The following is a 16843-nucleotide window of genomic DNA, read 5'->3' as shown; positions in this document are numbered from 1 at the left end:
CCCCAGTGGTGCTAGTGCACTCTCTGGACTCACTGCAGTGCATCCCCAGTGGTACCAGTGCACTCTCTGGACTCACTGAAGTGCATTCTCAGTGGTGACAGTGCACTCTGTGGACTCACTGCAGTGCATCCCCAGTGGTGCCAGTGCGCTCTCTGGACTCACTGCAGTGCATCCCCAGTGGTGCCAGTGCACTCTCTGGACTCACTGCACTGCATCCCCAGTGCTGCCAGTGCACTCTCTGGACTCACTGCACTGCATCCCCAGTGGTGCCAGTGCACTCTCTGGACTCACTGCACTGCATCACAAGTGGTGCCAGTGCACTCTCTGGACTCACTGCAGTGCATCCCCAGTGGTGCCAGTGCACTCTCTGGACTCACTGCACTGCATCCCCAGTGGTACCAGTGCACTCTCTCGAGTCACTGCACTACATCCCCAGTGGTGCCAGTGCACTCTCTGGACTCACTGTACTGCATCCCCAGTGGTACCAGTGCACTCTGTGGACTCACTGCAGTGCATCCCCAGTGGTGCCAGTGCACTCTTTGGACTCACTGAAGTGCATTCTCAGTGGTGCCAGTGCACTCTCTGGACTCACTGCACTGCATCCCCAGTGGCGCCAGTGCACTCTCTGGACTCACTGCACTGCAACCCCAGTGTTGCCAGTGCACTCTCTGGACTCACTGCACTGCATCCCCAGTGGTGCCAGTGCACTTTCTGGACTCACTTCAGTGCATCCCCAGTGGTGCCAGAGCACTCTCTGGACTCACTGCACTGCATCCCCAGTGGTGCCAGTGCACTCTCTGGACTCACTGCACTGCATCCCCAGTATTGCCAGTGCACTCTCTGGACTCACTGCACTGCATCCCCAGTGGTGCCAGTGCACTCTCTGGACTCACTGCACTGCATCCCCAGTGGTGCCACTGCACTCTCTGGACTCACTGCACTGCATGTCCAGTGGTGCCAGTGCACTCTCTGCACTCACTGCACTGCATCCCCAGTGGTGCCAGTGCACTCACTGGACTCACTGCAGTGCATTCCCTCTGGTGCCAGTGCACTCTCTGGACTCACTGCACTGCATCCCCAGTGGTGTCAGTGCACTCTCTGGACTCACTGCAGTGCATCCCCAGTGGTGCCAGTGCACTCTGTGGACTCACTGCAGTGCATCCCCACTGGTGCCAGTGCACTCTCTGGACTCACTGAAGTGCATCACCACTGGTGCCAGTGCACTCTCTGGACTCACTGCACTGCATCCCCAGTGGTGCCAGTGCACTCTCTGGACTCACTGCGCTGCATCCCCAGTGGTACCAGAGCACTCTCTGGACTCACTGCACTGCATCCTCTGTGCTGCCAGTGCACTCTCTGGACTCACTGCACTGCATCCCCAGTGGTGCCAGTGCACTCTCTGGACTCACTGTACTGCATCCCCAGTGGAGCGCGTGCACTCTCTGGACTCACTGAAGTGAATCCCCAGTGGTGCCAGTGCACTCTCTAGACTCACTGCACTGCATCCCCAGTGGTGCCAGTGCACTCTGTGGACTCACTGCAGTGCATCCCCAGTGGTGCCAGTGCACTCTCTGGACTCACTGAAGGGCATCCCCAGTGGTGCCAGTGCACTCTCTGGACTCACTGCAGTGCATCCCCAGTGGTGCCGGTACACTCACTGGACTGACTGCACTGCAACCCCAGTGGTGCCAGTGCACTCTCTGGAGTAACTGCAGTGCATCACCAGTGGTGCCAGTGCACTCTGTGGACTCACTGCACTGCATCCCCAGTGGTGCTAGTGCACTCTGTGGACTCACTGCAGTGCATCCCCAGTGGTGCCAGTGCACTCTCTGGACTCACTGAAGGGCATTCTCAGTGGTGCCAGTGCACTCTGTTGTCTCACTGCAGTGCATCCCCAGTGGTGCCAGTGCGCTCTCTGGACTCACTGCAGTGCATCCCCAGTGGTGCCTGTGCACTCTCTGGACTCACTGCACTGCATCCCCAGTGCTGCCAGTGCACTCTCTGGACTCACTGCACTGCATCCCCAGTGGTGCCAGTGCACTCTCTGGACTCACTGCACTGCATCCCCAGTGGTGCCAGTGCACTCTCTGGACTCACTGCAGTGCATCCCCAGTGGTGCCAGTGCACTCTCTGGACTCACTGCACTGCATCCCCAGTGGTACCAGTGCACTCTGTGGACTCACTGCAGTGCATCCCCACTGGTGCCAGTGCACTCTCTGGACTCACTGAAGTGCATTCTCAGTGGTGCCAGTGCACTCTCTGGGCTCACTGCAGTGCATCCCCAGTGGTGCCAGTACACTCACTGGACTGACTGCACTGCATCCCCAGTGGTGCCAGTGCACTCTCTGGACTCACTGAGGTGCATCCCCAGTGGTGCCAGTGCACTCTTTGGACTCACTGAAGTGCATTCTCAGTGGTGCCAGTGCACTCTCTGGGCTCACTGCAGTGCATCCCCAGTGGTGCCAGTACACTCACTGGACTGACTGCACTGCATCCCCAGTGGTGCCAGTGCACTCTCTGGACTCACTGAGGTGCATCCCCAGTGGTGCCAGTGCACTCTCTGGACTCACTGAAGTGCATTCTCAGTGGTGCCAGTGCACTCTCTGGGCTCACTGCAGTGCATCCCCAGTGGTGCCAGGGCACTCTCTGGACTCACTGCACTGCATCACCAGTGGTGCCAGTGCACTCTCTGGACTCCCGGCACCGCATCCCCAGTGGTGCCAGTGCACTCTTTGGACTCACTGCACTGCATCCCCAGTGGTGCCAGTGCACTCTCTGGACTCACCGCACCGCATCCCCAGTGGTGCCAGTGCACTCTCTGAAGTAACTGCAGTGCATCACCTGTGGTGCCAGTGCACTCTCTGGACTCACTCCACTGCATCCCCAGTGGTGCCAGAGCACTCTCTGGACTCACTGCACTGCATCCCCAGTGGTGCCAGTGCACTCTCTGGACTCACTGCACTGCATCCCCAGTGGTGCCAGAGCACTCTCTGGACTCACTGCACTGCATCTCCAGTGGAGTCAGTGCGATCTCTGGACTCACTGCACTGCATCCCCAGTGGTGCCAGTGCACTCTGTGGACTCACTGCAGTGCATCCCCAGTGGAGCCCGTGCACTCTGTGGACTCACTGCAGTGCATCCCCAGTGGTGCCAGTGCACTCTCTGGACTCACTGAAGGGCATCCCCAGTGGTGCCAGTACACTCACTGGACTGACTGCACTGCATCCCCAGTGGTGCTAGTGCACTCTCTGGACTCACTGCACTGCATCTCCAGTGGTGCCAGAGCACTCCCTGGACTCACTGCAGTGCATCCCCAGTGGTGCCAGTGCACTCTCTGGACTCACTGTAGTGCATCCCCAGTGGTGCCAGTGCACTCTCTGGACTCACTGCTGTGCATCCCCAGTGGTGCCAGTGCACTCTGTGGACTCACTGCAGTGCAACCCCAGTGGTGCAAGTGCACTCTCTGGACTCACTGCAGTGCATCCCAAGTGGTGCCAATGCACTCTCTGGACTCACTGCAGTGCATCCCCAGTGGTGCCAGTGAACTCTCTGGACTTGCTGCACTGCATCCCCAGTGGTGCCAGTGCACTCTCTGGACTCACTGCACTGCACCCCAGTGGTGCCAGTGCACTCTCTGGACTCACTGCACTGCATCCCCCGTGCTGCAAGTGCACTCTCTGGACTCACTGCAGTGCATCCCAAGTGGTGCCAGTGCACTCTCTGGACTTGCTGCACTGCATCCCCAGTGGTGCCAATGCACTCTCTGGACTCACTGCAGTGCATCCCCAGTGGTGCCAGTGAACTCTCTGGACTTGCTGCACTGCATCCCCAGTGGTGCCAATGCACTCTCTGGACTCACTGCAGTGCATCCCCAGTGGTGCCAGTGCACTCTCTGGCGTCACTACACTGCATCCCCAATGGTGCCAGTGCACTCTCTGGACTCACTGAAGTGCATTCTCAGTGGTGCCAGTGCACTCTCTGGACTCACTGCAGTGCATCCCCAGTGGTGCCAGTGAACTCACTGGACTCACTGCACTGCATCCCCAGTGGTGCCAGTGCACTCTCTGGGCTCACTGCAGTGCATCCCCAGTGGTGCCAGTGCACTCTCTGGACTTGCTGCACTGCATCCCAAGTGGTGCCAATGCACTCTCTGGACTCACTGCAGTGCATCCCCAGTGGTGCCAGTGAACTCTCTGGACTTGCTGCACTGCATCCCCAGTGGTGCCAATGCACTCTCTGGACTCACTGCAGTGCATCCCCAGTGGTGCCAGTGCACTGTCTGGCGTCACTACACTGCATCCCCAATGGTGCCAGTGCACTCTCTGGACTCACTGAAGTGCATTCTCAGTGGTGCCAGTGCACTCTCTGGACTCACTGCAGTGCATCCCCAGTGGTGCCAGTGAACTCACTGGACTCACTGCACTGCATCCCCAGTGGTGCCAGTGCACTCTCTGGGCTCACTGCAGGGCATCCCCAGTGGTGCCAGAGCACTCTCTGGACTCACTGCACTGCATCATCAGTGGTGCCAGTGCTATCCCTGGACTCACTGTAGTGCATCCCCAGTGGTGCCAGTGCACTCTCTGGACTCACTGCAGTGCACCCCAGTGGTGCCAGTGCACTCTCTGGACTCACTGCACCGCATCCCCAGTGGTGCCAGTGCACTCTCTGGAGTGACTGCAGTGCATCCCCAGTGGTGCCAGTGCACTCTCTGGACTCGCGTCAATGCATCCCCAGTGGTGCTAATGCACTCTCTGGACTCACTGCACTGCATCCCGAGTGGTGCCAGTGCACTCTCTGGACTCACTGCAGTGCATCCCCAGTGGTGCCAGTGCACTCTCTGGACTCACTGCAGTGCATCCCCAGTGGTGCCAGTGCACTCTCTGGACTCACTGCACTGCATCCCCAGTGGTACCAGTGCACTCTGAGGACTCACTGCAGTGCATCCCCAGTGGTGCCAGTGCACTCTCTGGACTCACTGCACTGCATCCCCAGTGGTGCCAATGCACTCTCTGGACTCACTGCACTGCATCCCCAGTGGTGCCAGTGCACTCTCTGGACTCACTGCACTGCATCCCCAGTGGTGCCAGTGCACTCTCTGGAGTCACTGCACTGCATCCCCAGTGGTGCTAGTGCACTCTGTGGACTCACTGCAGTGCATCCCCAGTGGTGCCAGTGCACTCTCTGGACTCACTGAAGGGCATTCTCAGTGGTGCCAGTGCACTCTGTGGTCTCACTGCAGTGCATCCCCAGTGGTGCCAGTGCGCTCTCTGGACTCACTGCAGTGCATCCCCAGTGGTGCCTGTGCACTCTCTGGACTCACTGCACTGCATCCCCAGTGCTGCCAGTGCACTCTCTGGACTCACTGCACTGCATCCCCAGTGGTGCCAGTGCACTCTCTGGACTCACTGCACTGCATCCCCAGTGGTGCCAGTGCACTCTCTGGACTCACTGCAGTGCATCCCCAGTGGTGCCAGTGCACTCTCTGGACTCACTGCACTGCATCCCCAGTGGTACCAGTGCACTCTGAGGACTCACTGCAGTGCATCCCCAGTGGTGCCAGTGCACTCTCTGGACTCACTGCACTGCATCCCCAGTGGTGCCAATGCACTCTCTGGACTCACTGCACTGCATCCCCAGTGGTGCCAGTGCACTCTCTGGACTCACTGAAGTTCATCCCCAGTGGTGCCAGTGCACTCTCTGGAGTCACTGCACTGCATCCCCAGTGGTGCTAGTGCACTCTGTGGACTCACTGCAGTGCATCCCCAGTGGTGCCAGTGCACTCTCTGGACTCACTGAAGGGCATTCTCAGTGGTGCCAGTGCACTCTCTGGACTCACTGCAGTGCATCCCCAGTGGTGCCAGTACACTCTCTGGACTCACCGCACCGCATCCCCAGTGGTGCCAGTGCACTCTCTGGAGTAACTGCAGTGCATCACCAGTGGTGCCAGTGCACTCTCTGGACTCACTGCACTGCATCCCCAGTGGTGCCAGAGCACTCTCTGGACTCACTGCAGTGCATCCCCAGTGGTGCCAGTGCACTCTCTGGACTCACTGTAGTGCATCCCCAGTGGTGCCAGTGCACTCTCTGGACTCACTGCACTGCATCCCCAGTGGTGCCAGTGCACTCTCTGGACTCCCGGCACCGCATCCCCAGTGGTGCCAGTGCACTCTCTGTGCTCACTGCAGTGCATCCCCAGTGGTGCCAGTGCACTCTCTTGACTCACAGCACTGCATCCCCAGTGGTGCCAGTGCACTCACTGGATTCACTGCACTGCATCCCCAGTGGTGCTAGTGCACTCTCTGGACTCACTGCAGTGCATCCCCAGTGGTACCAGTGCACTCTCTGGACTCACTGAAGTGCATTCTCAGTGGTGCCAGTGCACTCTGTGGACTCACTGCAGTGCATCCCCAGTGGTGCCAGTGCGCTCTCTGGACTCACTGCAGTGCATCCCCAGTGGTGCCAGTGCACTCTCTGGACTCACTGCACTGCATCCCCAGTGCTGCCAGTGCACTCTGTGGACTCACTGCACTGCATCCCCAGTGGTGCCAGTGCACTCTCTGGACTCACTGAAGGGCATCCCCAGTGGTGCCAGTGCACTCTCTGGACTCACTGCAGTGCATCCCCAGTGGTGCCAGTACACTCACTGGACTGACTGCACTGCAAACCCAGTGGTGCCAGTGCACTCTCTGGAGTAACTGCAGTGCATCACCAGTGGTGCCAGTGCACTCTCTGGACTCACTGCACTGCATCCCCAGTGGTGCCAGTGCACTCTCTGGACTCACTGCACTGCATCCCCAGTGGTGCCTGAGCACTCTCTGGACTCACTGCAGTGCATCCCCAGTGGTGCCAGCGCACTCTCTGGACTCACTGCACTGCATCCCCAGTGGTGCCAGTGCACTCTCTGGACTCCCGGCACCGCATCCCCAGTGGTGCCAGTGCACTCTCTGGGCTCACTGCAGTGCATCCCCAGTGGTGCCAGTGCACTCTCTTGACTCACTGCACTGCACCCCCAGTGGTGCCAGTGCACTCACTGGATTCACTGCACTGCATCCCCAGTGGTGCTAGTGCACTCTCTGGACTCACTGCAGTGCATCCCAAGTGGTACCAGTGCACTCTCTGGACTCACTGCAGTGCATCCCCAGTGGTGCCAGTGCACTCTGAGGACTCACTGCAGTGCATCCCCAGTGGTGCCAGTGCGCTCTCTGGACTCACTGCAGTGCATCCCCAGTGGTGCCTGTGCACTCTCTGGACTCACTGCACTGCATCCCCAGTGCTGCCAGTGCACTCTCTGGACTCACTGCACTGCATCCCCAGTGGTGCCAGTGCACTCTCTGGACTCACTGCAGTGCATCCCCAGTGGTGCCAGTGCACTCTCTGGACTCACTGCAGTGCATCCCCAGTGGTGCCAGTGCACTCTCTGGACTCACTGCACTGCATCCCCAGTGGTACCAGTGCACCCTGAGGACTCACTGCAGTGCATCCCCAGTGGTGCCAGTGCACTCTCTGGACTCACTGCACTGCATCCCCAGTGGTGCCAATGCACTCTCTGGACTCACTGCACTGCATCCCCAGTGGTGCCAGTGCACTCTCTGGACTCACTGAAGTTCATCCCCAGTGGTGCCAGTGCACTCTCTGGAGTCACTGCACTGCATCCCCAGTGGTGCTAGTGCACTCTGTGGACTCACTGCAGTGCATCCCCAGTGGTGCCAGTGCACTCTCTGGACTCACTGAAGGGCATTCTCAGTGGTGCCAGTGCACTCTGTGGTCTCACTGCAGTGCATCCCCAGTGGTGCCAGTGCACTCTCTGGACTCACTGCAGTGCATCCCCAGTGGTGCCTGTGCACTCTCTGGACTCACTGCACTGCATCCCCAGTGCTGCCAGTGCACTCTCTGGACTCACTGCACTGCATCCCCAGTGGTGCCAGTGCACTCTCTGGACTCACTGCACTGCATCCCCAGTGGTGCCAGTGCACTCTCTGGACACACTGCAGTGCATCCCCAGTGGTGCCAGTGCACTCTCTGGACTCACTGCACTGCATCCCCAGTGGTACCAATGCACTCTGAGGACTCACTGCAGTGCATCCCCAGTGGTGCCAGTGCACTCTCTGGACTCACTGCACTGCATCCCCAGTGGTGCCAATGCACTCTCTGGACTCACTGCACTGCATCCCCAGTGGTGCCAGTGCACTCTCTGGACTCACTGAAGTTCATCCCCAGTGGTGCCAGTGCACTCTCTGGAGTCACTGCACTGCATCCCCAGTGGTGCTAGTGCACTCTGTGGACTCACTGCAGTGCATCCCCAGTGGTGCCAGTGCACTCTCTGGACTCACTGAAGGGCATTCTCAGTGGTGCCAGTGCACTCTCTGGACTCACCGCACCGCATCCCCAGTGGTGCCAGTGCACTCTTTGGAGTAACTGCAGTGCATCACCAGTGGTGCCAGTGCACTCTCTGGACTCACTGCACTGCATCCCCAGTGGTGCCAGAGCACTCTCTGGACTCACTGCAGTGCATCCCCAGTGGTGCCAGTGCACTCTCTGGACTCACTGTAGTGCATCCCCAGTGGTGCCAGTGCACTCTCTGGACTCACTGCACTGCATCCCCAGTGGTGCCAGTGCACTCTCTGGACTCCCGGCACCGCATCCCCAGTGGTGCCAGTGCACTCTCTGTGCTCACTGCAGTGCATCCCCAGTGGTGCCAGTGCACTCTCTTGACTCACAGCACTGCATCCCCAGTGGTGCCAGTGCACTCACTGGATTCACTGCACTGCATCCCCAGTGGTGCTAGTGCACTCTCTGGACTCACTGCAGTGCATCCCCAGTGGTGCCAGTGCACTCTCTGGACTCACTGCAGTGCATCCCCAGTGGTGCCAGTGCACTCTCTGGACTCACTGCACTGCATCCCCAGTGCTGCCAGTGCACTCTCTGGACTCACTGCACTGCATCCCCAGTGGTGCCAGTGCACTCTCTGGACTCACTGCACTGCATCCCCAGTGGTGCCAGTGCACTCTCTGGACTCACTGCAGTGCATCCCCAGTGGTGCCAGTGCACTCTCTGGACTCACTGCAGTGCATCCCCAGTGGTACCAGTGCACTCTGTGGACTCACTGCAGTGCATCCCCAGTGGTGCCAGTGCACTCTCTGGACTCACTGCACTGCATCCCCAGTGCTGCCAGTGCACTCTCTGGACTCACTGCACTGCATCCCCAGTGGTGCCAGTGCACTCTCTGGACTCACTGCACTGCATCCCCAGTGGTGCCAGTGCACTGTCTGGACTCACTGCAGTGCATCCCCAGTGGTGCCAGTGCACTCTCTGGACTCACTGCACTGCATCCCCAGTGGTACCAGTGCACTCTGTGGACTCACTGCAGTGCATCCCCAGTGGTGCCAGTGCACTCTCTGGACTCACTGCACTGCATCCCCAGTGGTGCCAAAGCACTCTCTGGACTCACTGCAGTGCATCCCCAGTGGTGCCAGTGCACTCTCTGGACTCACTGCAGTGCATCCCAAGTGGTGCCAGTGCACTCTCTCGAGTCACTGCACTACATCCCCAGTGGTGCCAGTGCACTCACTGGACTCACTGTACTGCATCATCAGTGGTGCCAGTGCACTCTCTGGACTCACTGCACTGCATCCCCAGTGCTGCCAGTGCACTCTCTTGAGTCACTGCACTGCATCCCCTGTGGTGCAAGAGCACTCTCTGGACTCACAGCAGTGCATCACCAGTGGTGCCAGTGCACTCTCTGGACTCACTGCACTGCATCCCCAGTGGTGCCAGTGCACTCTCTGGACTCACTGCACTGCATCCCCAGTGGTGCCAGTGCACTCACTGGACTCACTATACTGCATCACCAGTGGTGCCAGTGCACTCTCTGGACTCACTGCACTGCATCCCCAGTGTTGCCAGTGCATTCACTGGACTCACTGTACTGCATCTCCAGTGGTGCCAGTGCACTCTCTGGGCTCACTGCAGTGCATCCCCAGTGGTGCCAGTGCACTCTCTGGACTCACTGCAGTGCATCCCCACTGGTGCCAGTGCACTCACTGGATTCACTGCACTACATTCCCAGTAGTGCTAGTGCACTCGCTGGACTCACTGCACTGCATCCCCCGTGGTGCCAGTGCACTCTTTGGACTCACTGAAGTGCATTCTCAGTGGTGCCAGTGCACTCTCTGGACTCACTGCACTGCATCCCCAGTGGTGCAAGTGCGCTCTCTGGACTCACTGAAGTGCATTCTCAGTGGTGCCAGTGCACTCTCTGGACTCACTGCAGTGCATCCCCAGTGGTGCCAGTACACTCTCTGGACTCACTGCACTGCATCCCCAGTGGTGCTAGTGCACTCTGTGGACTCACTGCAGTGCATCCCCAGTGGTGCCAGTGCACTCTCTGGACTCACTGAAGGGCATTCTCAGTGGTGCCAGTGCACTCTCTGGACTCACTGCAGTGCATCACCAGTGGTGCCAGTGCACTCTCTGGACTCACCGCACTGCATCCCCAGTGGTGCCAGTGCACTCTCTGGAGTAACTGCAGTGCATCACCAGTGGTGCCAGTGCACTCTCTGGACTCACTGCACTGCATCCCCAGTGGTGCCAGTGCACTCTCCGGACTCACTGCACTGCATCCCCAGTGGTGCCAGAGCACTCTCTGGACTCACTGCAGTGCATCCCCAGTGCTGCCTGTGCACTCTCTGGACTCACTGCACTGCATCCCCAGTGGTGCCACTGCACTCTCTGGACTCACTGCACTGCATCCCCAGTGGTGCCAGTGCACTCCCTGCACTCACTGCACTGCATCCCCTGTGGTGCCAGTGCACTCTCTGGACTCACTGCAGTGCATTCCCTCTGGTGCCAGTGCACTCTCTGGACTCACTGCACTGCATCCCCAGTGGTGCCAGTGCACTCTCTGGACTCACTGCAGTGCATCCCCAGTGGTGCCAGTGCACTCTCTGGACTCACTGAAGTGCATCCCCCGTGGTGCCAGTGCGATCTCTGGACTCACTGCACTGCATTCCCAGTGGTGCCAGTGCACACTCTGGACTCACTGCACTGCATCCCCAGTGGTGCCAGTGCACTCTCTGGACTCACTGCAGTGCATCCCCAGTGTTGCCAGTGCACTCTCTGGACTCACTGCACTGCATCCCCAGTGGTGCTAGTGCACTCTGTGGACTCACTGCACTGCATCCCCAGTGGTGCCAGAGCACTCTCTGGACTCACTGCACTGCATCCCCAGTGGAGCCAGTGCACACTCTGGACTCACTGCACTGCATCCCCAGTGGCGCCAGTGCACTCTCTGGACTCACTGCAGTGCATCCCCAGTGGAGCCCGTGCACTCTCTGGACTCACTGAAGTGCATTCCCTCTGGTGCCAGTGCACTCTCTGGACTCACTGCACTGCATCCCCAGTAGTGCCAATGCACTCTCTGGACTCACTGCACTGCATGTAAAGTGGTGCCAGTGCACTCTCTGGACTCACTGCACTGCATCCCCAGTGGTACCAGTGCACTCTCTGGAGTCACTGCACTGCATCCCCAGTGGTGCTAGTGCACTCTGTGGACTCACTGCAGTGCATCCCCAGTGGTGCCAGTGCACTCTCTGGACTCACTGAAGGGCATTCTCAGTGGTGCCAGTGCACTCTCTGGGCTAACTGCAGTGCATCCCCAGTGGTGCCAGTACACTCACTGGACTGACTGCACTGCATCCCCAGTGGTGCCAGTGCACTCTCTGGACTCACCGCACCGCATTCCCAGTGGTGCCAGTGCACTCTCTGGAGTAACTGCAGTGCATCCCCAGTGGTGCCAGTGCACTCTCTGGACTCACTGCACTGCATCCCCAGTGGTGCCAGAGCACGCTCTGGACTCACTGCAGTGCATCCCCAGTGGTGCCAGTGCACTCTCTGGACTCACTGCACTGCATCCCCAGTGGTGCCAGTGCACTCTCTGGACTCACTGCACTGCATCCCCAGTGGCGCCAGTGCACTCTCTGGACTCCCGGCACCGCATCCCCAGTGGTGCCAGTGCACTCTCTGTGCTCACTGCAGTGCATCCCCAGTGGTGCCACTGCACTCTCTTGACTCACTGCACTGCATCCCCAGTGGTGCCAGTGCACTCACTGGATTCACTGCACTGCATCCCCAGTGGTGCTAGTGCACTCTCTGGACTCACTGCAGTGCATCCCCAGTGGTACCAGTGCACTCTCTGGACTCACTGAAGTGCATTCTCAGTGGTGACAGTGCACTCTGTGGACTCACTGCAGTGCATCCCCAGTGGTGCCAGTGCGCTCTCTGGACTCACTGCAGTGCATCCCCAGTGGTGCCAGTGCACTCTCTGGACTCACTGCACTGCATCCCCAGTGCTGCCAGTGCACTCTCTGGACTCACTGCACTGCATCCCCAGTGGTGCCAGTGCACTCTCTGGACTCACTGCACTGCATCACAAGTGGTGCCAGTGCACTCTCTGGACTCACTGCAGTGCATCCCCAGTGGTGCCAGTGCACTCTCTGGACTCACTGCACTGCATCCCCAGTGGTACCAGTGCACTCTCTCGAGTCACTGCACTACATCCCCAGTGGTGCCAGTGCACTCTCTGGACTCACTGTACTGCATCCCCAGTGGTACCAGTGCACTCTGTGGACTCACTGCAGTGCATCCCCAGTGGTGCCAGTGCACTCTTTGGACTCACTGAAGTGCATTCTCAGTGGTGCCAGTGCACTCTCTGGACTCACTGCACTGCATCCCCAGTGGTGCCAGTGCACTCTCTGGACTCACTGCACTGCAACCCCAGTGTTGCCAGTGCACTCTCTGGACTCACTGCACTGCATCCCCAGTGGTGCCAGTGCACTTTCTGGACTCACTTCAGTGCATCCCCAGTGGTGCCAGAGCACTCTCTGGACTCACTGCACTGCATCCCCAGTGGTGCCAGTGCACTCTCTGGACTCACTGCACTGCATCCCCAGTATTGCCAGTGCACTCTCTGGACTCACTGCACTGCATCCCCAGTGGTGCCAGTGCACTCTCTGGACTCACTGCACTGCATCCCCAGTGGTGCCACTGCACTCTCTGGACTCACTGCACTGCATGTCCAGTGGTGCCAGTGCACTCTCTGCACTCACTGCACTGCATCCCCAGTGGTGCCAGTGCACTCACTGGACTCACTGCAGTGCATTCCCTCTGGTGCCAGTGCACTCTCTGGACTCACTGCACTGCATCCCCAGTGGTGTCAGTGCACTCTCTGGACTCACTGCAGTGCATCCCCAGTGGTGCCAGTGCACTCTGTGGACTCACTGCAGTGCATCCCCACTGGTGCCAGTGCACTCTCTGGACTCACTGAAGTGCATCACCACTGGTGCCAGTGCACTCTCTGGACTCACTGCACTGCATCCCCAGTGGTGCCAGTGCACTCTCTGGACTCACTGCGCTGCATCCCCAGTGGTACCAGAGCACTCTCTGGACTCACTGCACTGCATCCTCTGTGCTGCCAGTGCACTCTCTGGACTCACTGCACTGCATCCCCAGTGGTGCCAGTGCACTCTCTGGACTCACTGTACTGCATCCCCAGTGGAGCGCGTGCACTCTCTGGACTCACTGAAGTGAATCCCCAGTGGTGCCAGTGCACTCTCTAGACTCACTGCACTGCATCCCCAGTGGTGCCAGTGCACTCTGTGGACTCACTGCAGTGCATCCCCAGTGGTGCCAGTGCACTCTCTGGACTCACTGAAGGGCATCCCCAGTGGTGCCAGTGCACTCTCTGGACTCACTGCAGTGCATCCCCAGTGGTGCCGGTACACTCACTGGACTGACTGCACTGCAACCCCAGTGGTGCCAGTGCACTCTCTGGAGTAACTGCAGTGCATCACCAGTGGTGCCAGTGCACTCTGTGGACTCACTGCACTGCATCCCCAGTGGTGCTAGTGCACTCTGTGGACTCACTGCAGTGCATCCCCAGTGGTGCCAGTGCACTCTCTGGACTCACTGAAGGGCATTCTCAGTGGTGCCAGTGCACTCTGTTGTCTCACTGCAGTGCATCCCCAGTGGTGCCAGTGCGCTCTCTGGACTCACTGCAGTGCATCCCCAGTGGTGCCTGTGCACTCTCTGGACTCACTGCACTGCATCCCCAGTGCTGCCAGTGCACTCTCTGGACTCACTGCACTGCATCCCCAGTGGTGCCAGTGCACTCTCTGGACTCACTGCACTGCATCCCCAGTGGTGCCAGTGCACTCTCTGGACTCACTGCAGTGCATCCCCAGTGGTGCCAGTGCACTCTCTGGACTCACTGCACTGCATCCCCAGTGGTACCAGTGCACTCTGTGGACTCACTGCAGTGCATCCCCACTGGTGCCAGTGCACTCTCTGGACTCACTGAAGTGCATTCTCAGTGGTGCCAGTGCACTCTCTGGGCTCACTGCAGTGCATCCCCAGTGGTGCCAGTACACTCACTGGACTGACTGCACTGCATCCCCAGTGGTGCCAGTGCACTCTCTGGACTCACTGAGGTGCATCCCCAGTGGTGCCAGTGCACTCTTTGGACTCACTGAAGTGCATTCTCAGTGGTGCCAGTGCACTCTCTGGGCTCACTGCAGTGCATCCCCAGTGGTGCCAGTACACTCACTGGACTGACTGCACTGCATCCCCAGTGGTGCCAGTGCACTCTCTGGACTCACTGAGGTGCATCCCCAGTGGTGCCAGTGCACTCTCTGGACTCACTGAAGTGCATTCTCAGTGGTGCCAGTGCACTCTCTGGGCTCACTGCAGTGCATCCCCAGTGGTGCCAGGGCACTCTCTGGACTCACTGCACTGCATCACCAGTGGTGCCAGTGCACTCTCTGGACTCCCGGCACCGCATCCCCCAGTGGTGCCAGTGCACTCTTTGGACTCACTGAAGTGCATTCTCAGTGGTGCAAGTGCACTCTCTGGACTCACTGCACTCCATCCCCAGTGGTGCCAGTGCGCTCTCTGGACTCACTGCACTGCATCCCCAGTGGTGCCAGTGCACTCTCTGGACTCACCGCACCGCATCCCCAGTGGTGCCAGTGCACTCTCTGAAGTAACTGCAGTGCATCACCTGTGGTGCCAGTGCACTCTCTGGACTCACTCCACTGCATACCCAGTGGTGCCAGAGCACTCTCTGGACTCACTGCACTGCATCCCCAGTGGTGCCAGTGCACTCTCTGGACTCACTGCACTGCATCCCCAGTGGTGCCAGAGCACTCTCTGGACTCACTGCACTGCATCTCCAGTGGAGTCAGTGCGATCTCTGGACTCACTGCACTGCATCCCCAGTGGTGCCAGTGCACTCTGTGGACTCACTGCAGTGCATCCCCAGTGGAGCCCGTGCACTCTGTGGACTCACTGCAGTGCATCCCCAGTGGTGCCAGTGCACTCTCTGGACTCACTGAAGGGCATCCCCAGTGGTGCCAGTACACTCACTGGACTGACTGCACTGCATCCCCAGTGGTGCTAGTGCACTCTCTGGACTCACTGCACTGCATCTCCAGTGGTGCCAGAGCACTCCCTGGACTCACTGCAGTGCATCCCCAGTGGTGCCAGTGCACTCTCTGGACTCACTGTAGTGCATCCCCAGTGGTGCCAGTGCACTCTCTGGACTCACTGCTGTGCATCCCCAGTGGTGCCAGTGCACTCTGTGGACTCACTGCAGTGCAACCCCAGTGGTGCAAGTGCACTCTCTGGACTCACTGCAGTGCATCCCAAGTGGTGCCAATGCACTCTCTGGACTCACTGCAGTGCATCCCCAGTGGTGCCAGTGAACTCTCTGGACTTGCTGCACTGCATCCCCAGTGGTGCCAGTGCACTCTCTGGACTCACTGCACTGCACCCCAGTGGTGCCAGTGCACTCTCTGGACTCACTGCACTGCATCCCCCGTGCTGCAAGTGCACTCTCTGGACTCACTGCAGTGCATCCCAAGTGGTGCCAGTGCACTCTCTGGACTTGCTGCACTGCATCCCCAGTGGTGCCAATGCACTCTCTGGACTCACTGCAGTGCATCCCCAGTGGTGCCAGTGAACTCTCTGGACTTGCTGCACTGCATCCCCAGTGGTGCCAATGCACTCTCTGGACTCACTGCAGTGCATCCCCAGTGGTGCCAGTGCACTCTCTGGCGTCACTACACTGCATCCCCAATGGTGCCAGTGCACTCTCTGGACTCACTGAAGTGCATTCTCAGTGGTGCCAGTGCACTCTCTGGACTCACTGCAGTGCATCCCCAGTGGTGCCAGTGAACTCACTGGACTCACTGCACTGCATCCCCAGTGGTGCCAGTGCACTCTCTGGGCTCACTGCAGTGCATCCCCAGTGGTGCCAGTGCACTCTCTGGACTTGCTGCACTGCATCCCAAGTGGTGCCAATGCACTCTCTGGACTCACTGCAGTGCATCCCCAGTGGTGCCAGTGAACTCTCTGGACTTGCTGCACTGCATCCCCAGTGGTGCCAATGCACTCTCTGGACTCACTGCAGTGCATCCCCAGTGGTGCCAGTGCACTCTCTGGCGTCACTACACTGCATCCCCAATGGTGCCAGTGCACTCTCTGGACTCACTGAAGTGCATTCTCATTGGTGCCAGTGCACTCTCTGGACTCACTGCAGTGCATCCCCAGTGGTGCCAGTGAACTCACTGGACTCACTGCACTGCATCCCCAGTGGTGCCAGTGCACTCTCTGGGCTCACTGCAGGGCATCCCCAGTGGTGCCAGAGCACTCTCTGGACTCACTGCACTGCATCATCAGTGGTGCCAGTGCTATCCCTGGACTCACTGTAGTGCATCCCCAGTGGTGCCAGTGCACTCTCTGGACTCACTGCAGTGCACCCCAGTGGTGCCAGTGCACTCTCTGGACTCAC

Source organism: Anser cygnoides, chromosome 4, assembly GCF_040182565.1.
Source record: "Anser cygnoides isolate HZ-2024a breed goose chromosome 4, Taihu_goose_T2T_genome, whole genome shotgun sequence".
In the NCBI taxonomy this organism is placed as follows: Eukaryota; Metazoa; Chordata; class Aves; order Anseriformes; family Anatidae; genus Anser; species Anser cygnoides.
This window is presented reverse-complemented; position numbering follows the sequence as displayed.